Source organism: Pinus tabuliformis, chromosome 3_2 (genome assembly GCF_031772625.1).
Source record: "Pinus tabuliformis cultivar Carrire ecotype Pingquan chromosome 3_2, CPIR1, whole genome shotgun sequence".
In the NCBI taxonomy this organism is placed as follows: Eukaryota; Viridiplantae; Streptophyta; class Pinopsida; order Pinales; family Pinaceae; genus Pinus; species Pinus tabuliformis.
The window spans coordinates 988,267,554-988,273,273 of record NC_142302.1 but is presented as its reverse complement, the minus strand read 5'-3'; the positions used below and the strand labels follow the sequence as shown (position 1 = coordinate 988,273,273).

General features: G+C 40.6%; 1 pseudogene; it reads right to left on the bottom strand.

The window, feature by feature from the left end:
* Positions 1-4,404: 4,404 nt before the first annotated feature.
* Positions 4,405-4,824, bottom strand: LOC149183929 (pyrophosphate-energized vacuolar membrane proton pump pseudogene; annotated as a pseudogene).
* Positions 4,825-5,720: the final 896 nt, after the last annotated feature.

The window sequence follows — 5,720 nt, the reverse complement described above, 5'->3', positions numbered from 1 at the left end:
GGCAAAATGATTCGTTATGGTACAAAGATCGCTTATACCTCTGTAAGAATTCCCAGCTAAAACAAAAGATTCTTATGGAATTGCACACTTCTCCCTTAGGAGGGCACTCAGGATTTTTAAAAACTTACCACAGGGTTAAGAAGGAATTTTTTTGGGATGGCCTTAAATCAGATATTCAAAAGTTTGTGGCAGAATGTTTGGTTTGCCAACAAAATAAAGTTGAAACAATTAAGACACCGGGTCTATTACAACCTTTATCCATTCCAAGCCAACGTTGGGAGGAGGTTTCAATGGATTTTATCACAGGTTTACCCAAGTCTGAGGGAAAGAGTGTCATCATGGTGGTAGTTGACAGACTTACCAAGTATGCACACTTTTGTGCATTATCACATCCATTTAAAGCCAGTACAGTTTCTACTGCATTTATGGAAACAGTTCAAAAGCTACATGGAAACCAAAAGATTATTGTAAGTGACAGAGATCCCATTTTCACTGGAAATTTTTGGACAGAATTATTTTCTTGTCTTGGTACTCAGTTAGCTCATAGCTCATCTTATCATCCTCAATCTGATGGGAAAACTGAGATAGTAAACAAATGTTTGGAAGGATATCTTCGTTGCTTTGTATCTGATAAACAGACACAATGGGTCAAATGGTTGCCTCTGGCTGAATGGTGGTATAACACTTCCTTCCATACAGCAACAAAAATGACCCCATTTATGGCACTTTATGGGTATCAACCACCATCCATCACATCATATTTAAGAGAAAATTCTAAGGTTCAGGCAGTGGAACATCACATCGAACATCAACAACAAGTCCTCCAACTCTTAAAGGATAACCTCGTGTTGGCACAAAATATAATGAAACAGGTGTTGCAAAAGGTTGGTACTATGGCATACAAATTGGAGCTTCCTGCAGCTTCTCGATTGCACCCAGTTTTCCATGTTTCATGTTTAAAGAAGGTTATAGGCGACAAGCTCCCAATTCAAACAATATTGCCAGAACTTGACGAGGAAGGAAAAATTATATTGGAACCGGAAGCAGTCACAGAAACAAGAACTCGACAGCTACGAAATCGATCAATTTCAGAGTATCTTATCAAGTGGAAGAACTTATACGCTGAAGATTCCACATGGGAGGATGAGAATTTTATGCAGAAGTATCCAGAATTACTCAAGCGTTGAGGACAACACTTTTTTGAAGGAGAGGGGCATGTTGGGTCCCATAATACTAGTGATTACCCCATTACTATTGTAGTTATACCCCTTATTTATATTGTTGTGCCCCTATTACCCCCATATTGTTATTTCTGTGCCCCATAGAATCCCTCTATTGTTATTTTTGTGGCTTTATATTATTATTGTTAGGTCGGCTGGATTATATTGTGACTCCTTAGACTCCTATATATAGAAAGGAGGTTTTGTCATTTGTATCATCCAAGAATTGTTCATTTATGTAATGTAAAGGAGGTTGCCCCCTCGAAGAGGCTGAATTCTAAGGCGTTGATCTATCTTTTCTATCTTTTCTTGAGTTGGTTTCATAACATTGTCTTTGGGATGTCCTACTGTCGAACCTGAATTTGATGATAGCTAGAACGAAGATCAATATTCAAAAAATATTTGGTCCCTCTTAGTTCACCCACCAACTCATCTATGTTGGGGATAACATACTGGTTCTTGATTGTCCTTGTTAGAAATTAATTAACAGAGCAATAAAATACATAAAATATCGCAGAAACACAAATACATAAACACATAAAACAAGAGAGACAAGAATATATGTGGTTCACCCAATTTGGGATACATCCACGGAGAAACAACCATCCTTCCTTTTATATTATCCACTAAAATGAAGAGATACAACCTACAACAGATCCACTTAATTTCCTCTTCACTCTCACACGAACTCTCCTCTATCTCGCTCAAAATAATACTACATAGTTGGTGGGCTCCAGTATTGTAGCAATAATGCTACAACTCCTGGAGCTTCCTATCTCTAATTTTATCAACCCGGTAGTTCGTACAAACTTGGAAGCGACGGTGCTGTATGCACAAGTACTAGCTCTTGTCGCAGCTGTCACTTGGTCAGCTGGCACAAGTCCGCTAGGGCTCAAGCCAACTTCTATAGGCTCACAGAAGAAGCTTTATGAATGATGGACGAAAGCTAACTCAAAGGAGACTAGTCTATTTGCAAAAAGAAACTGAAAGCCAACAAAGCATGAAAACCCTTGTAAACCCTAATTTGACTAGCTAGGCCCTAACTATGCAAAACTGTGAATGAAACTACTACCACTAATGCCATTACTTGTAGAGAGCTGAAATACATGCATCTAAGCTACTTTCATCTGAAAAGACATGTTTTTGTATTTTTTCATTAAGTGGTTGGATTTATTGTGATGATGCTTTTGATTAGGGTTTGGTTGTGCAGGAGCGGTTGGAATGGAAGGAAAGCATGGGCAAGGTCAGGATGGCTAGTGGAGGTCCCAGAGGGTCTCTAGCATCAGTCCACAGAAGCCTACCACGTTCAGATTCTCAGCAACCGAGTTTGCAGGTTTCTACAGGAAGTCTGCAGGGGATCCTACAAGAAACTCAGGGGTTTCTACAGGAAGTCTGTGCAATTCTACAGGATGTTTGGCCGTGGAAGTTTTGGGAGATGGTGGAGTGTCGGAGTGGTGTGGGAGGATAGGTGAGATGGAGATGGAGCTGGTGATGGCTCAGGAGCAGAGAAATCAGATGGAGGAAGAGTGCATGCAGTGGGTTGATGGCTTGGAAGGATGGGATCAACGAAAGGTTAAGTAAATGAAGCTACGTGGCAATAGATGAGTTGGAGGATCAATGAGCTGGACAGAGGTTTCAGCAGGTGGCTTAGGCGCAGTTGAGAAGTGGAGGAAGATGACAGCGTGATGCAATGCAGTGTAAAGGAGACAAATCTGCTATGTCCTGCACAAAACCGAGAATTCCATCAACTTATTCTAACTGCGTGATTAAGTCAATGAACATCAGTATAAACTTCAGAGGAAAATCATGCATGGAAGTGGAATAAAGAAGTACTGTTCAAGATCAGAATGCATATGTGGATCTACTCTAATCTAAGCAAAAACACTTGAACCATAAACTAATTCTAAATCACATAACAGAAATCAAATCAGCAGACTGTAATTTCGAAATGCATGTCAAAACAGAGGAATGAAGTGCTAAAAGGAAAAGGAAATAATAGTACAAGGAAGAGGAGGTCTATTTCTCTCAGGTTGGGCCCTAACCTGAGAGCTATAGCTCCCTCAAAAACTCAGAATTAGATCCAAATCTGCTTGCCTTTATTCATAATCAAAAGTCGAATGTCATGCCAAAACTGGCTTACAAAAACAAAAACCAAATTGACTAACTACTAGCTACAAAATGACTACCCACTAGCTACAAAAATGACTAACTGAAATGAGGTCTTAAGCCCTCTTATTTATACAATTTGAGGACCCAACAGTCCTCCTAAAATTTAGGGACTTGGCTGCCCAAGACTTGTAGTTAACAACAGTCCAACTTGACTTGCTTGGCTGCCCTTGAGCTGATTGATTCGGTGGCCCTTGAACTCCGAGCTGATGGTGGAGAATTCAAGGTAAGGGCCCATAAATGAGGGGGACACCTTCCTACAAATCCTCTAGCTTGTTCTCCCACGAATTTGGCTGCCAAGTGCTCATTAAGACCTTCAAATTTGTCTCCAAGTTGACCAAAAAGGCTACACAAAGCACCCATTAGACTTGTTGGCATAATGACTAACCAAATTCACTCTATTAACATAAAAATAATCAAAAACATGCAATAAACAAATGAGAATGGTGGACTAAGTCAAACTAGGAGGTTGAATGAGCCCAAATAATTGTACATTTTTGGGGCTCATCATCACCCCCCTACTGAAAGTGTTGCTCATCCTCTGAGCAACCAAATCTCTCCCCTTGTCTTTGATGGCCCTGGTGACTTCCTTGGCTAGCATCTCGGCCGATTTCTCCTTTGGCTTCCCACTTTTCAAACTTTCCTGTAGAAACTGTTCGCTGGCTTCATGTAGAAACAGTCTCTGTCTTCCTGTAGAAACAGTCTGCTAGCTTCCTGTAGAAACAGTCTGCTAGCTTCCTGTAGAACCAATTTCACTGATTTTACTTGCTTGGCTGGGGGTGCCTTCTCCTTGAACTGCTGCCTGAAAGCTAGCGAACCCAACATGAATGGCAAGTCTAATGTATTATGAAAGCACACAAGTACAATGAACTGCCCGAGAATAGATAGTGCATGCCAAATTTAGATGGGAAAAAGTGTTTCCAGGCCTTTAAATCACTGTTTTTCCATTGGTTAACCTTGATTCACGTTTCTGTTCCTGACATGACAATACTTTCCGACTGCGGCAGCTTTCTTTTCTTCATAAAATGCTTACTGCAATAGCAAATATGGGAATAATAACAAATTTGTATCCCAACGCCAACCCAAATATAACATTAGTTGCTTCCCCAGTCCTGCATGAATCGACAACATCTTGGACAGGGCTGTAAGCATTACTAGTGTAGTACTCAGTGACAAAACCAATAACAAGGCCAGACCACAAACCAATAGCACCACAGAAGAAAAGCTCCCAGTTCTTTACAACCTTCTGGGCACCAAAATTGAAGATAGTGAAGGATGAAGGCAATGCAACTAGGCTTACAGCAGCAATGCCAATAATCATCACTACTGTGGAGATAATAAGTTGCTTTTCCAATGCAAGCTCAATTTCCTTCACAGCCTTGATCTCAAATATGTTAGTTGCAACCAGAGTTGTGATTAAGCAAGCAATGATACCCATTGAGAGATATCAATTTACCTTTTCAGATCTGCAGCTAGGATATCTGTTGCCTGTTCAAACAACATTAGAATACACATATGATAAGTGGAAACTTTAAGTTCACACACAGCCCAGATTTCTGTGGGCAGGTTACAACATGCACCTAGTTGTGTTGGCCATGAACCTGTTGTGAGAACTTGCACGGCCAAAGTAGGCTCTTCGCTGATTTCATTGGATCCTTCCGACGGTTATCATCGACAAACAAAGAAATATATTCTGGTGACATTGTATTCAAATTCATAAAGAATTCAAATGATGAATTCAAAGCATTTTGGAAAGTTTTATCATTGCTAAATGCCATGCTAATAATGTTGTCATACTTATCAAGAAGGTGTTGCACAAAGCCAACTGAATCTTTCAGCGTTTTCCTTCCGCAGAGCTGTTCTCTGCCTTTCCTGTAGACGACATCCTGTAGAAACGCCTGTAGAGCGTGACAGGTGAGAATTTTTTTTTATTTTATGAAACGACAGAAATCTAAGGAATCAGGTAGAAATCTTGTAGAGCATCATTGGTTAATTGATCTGGAAGTGGTAGACATGCGCTTCAGTTGACTGCAGTTAAACAGAGGGTGGTGAGAGTCAGCCAAGCATCATTTAATTTCAACGTGATTTTTGGTGAGGGAGTGAAGTGGCCAAGTGCACGTTGGCCCCATGCAACTGTTGTCTCCACTGCAGTGTTTAACTAGTTGTTCTCTGCTATTAATCTCATCCATCAAGCACGCTGAAGTCTAACTGTTCACCACTGCTTGTTTTCAATTTCCTTCCTGAGATGGCTGAGCGCAAGTGTCTCATTCACCCACCAAGCGCTGTTGAACTAGATGTGGGTGGCCAGTTAGCTGGCCACCGATTTTTTTAATC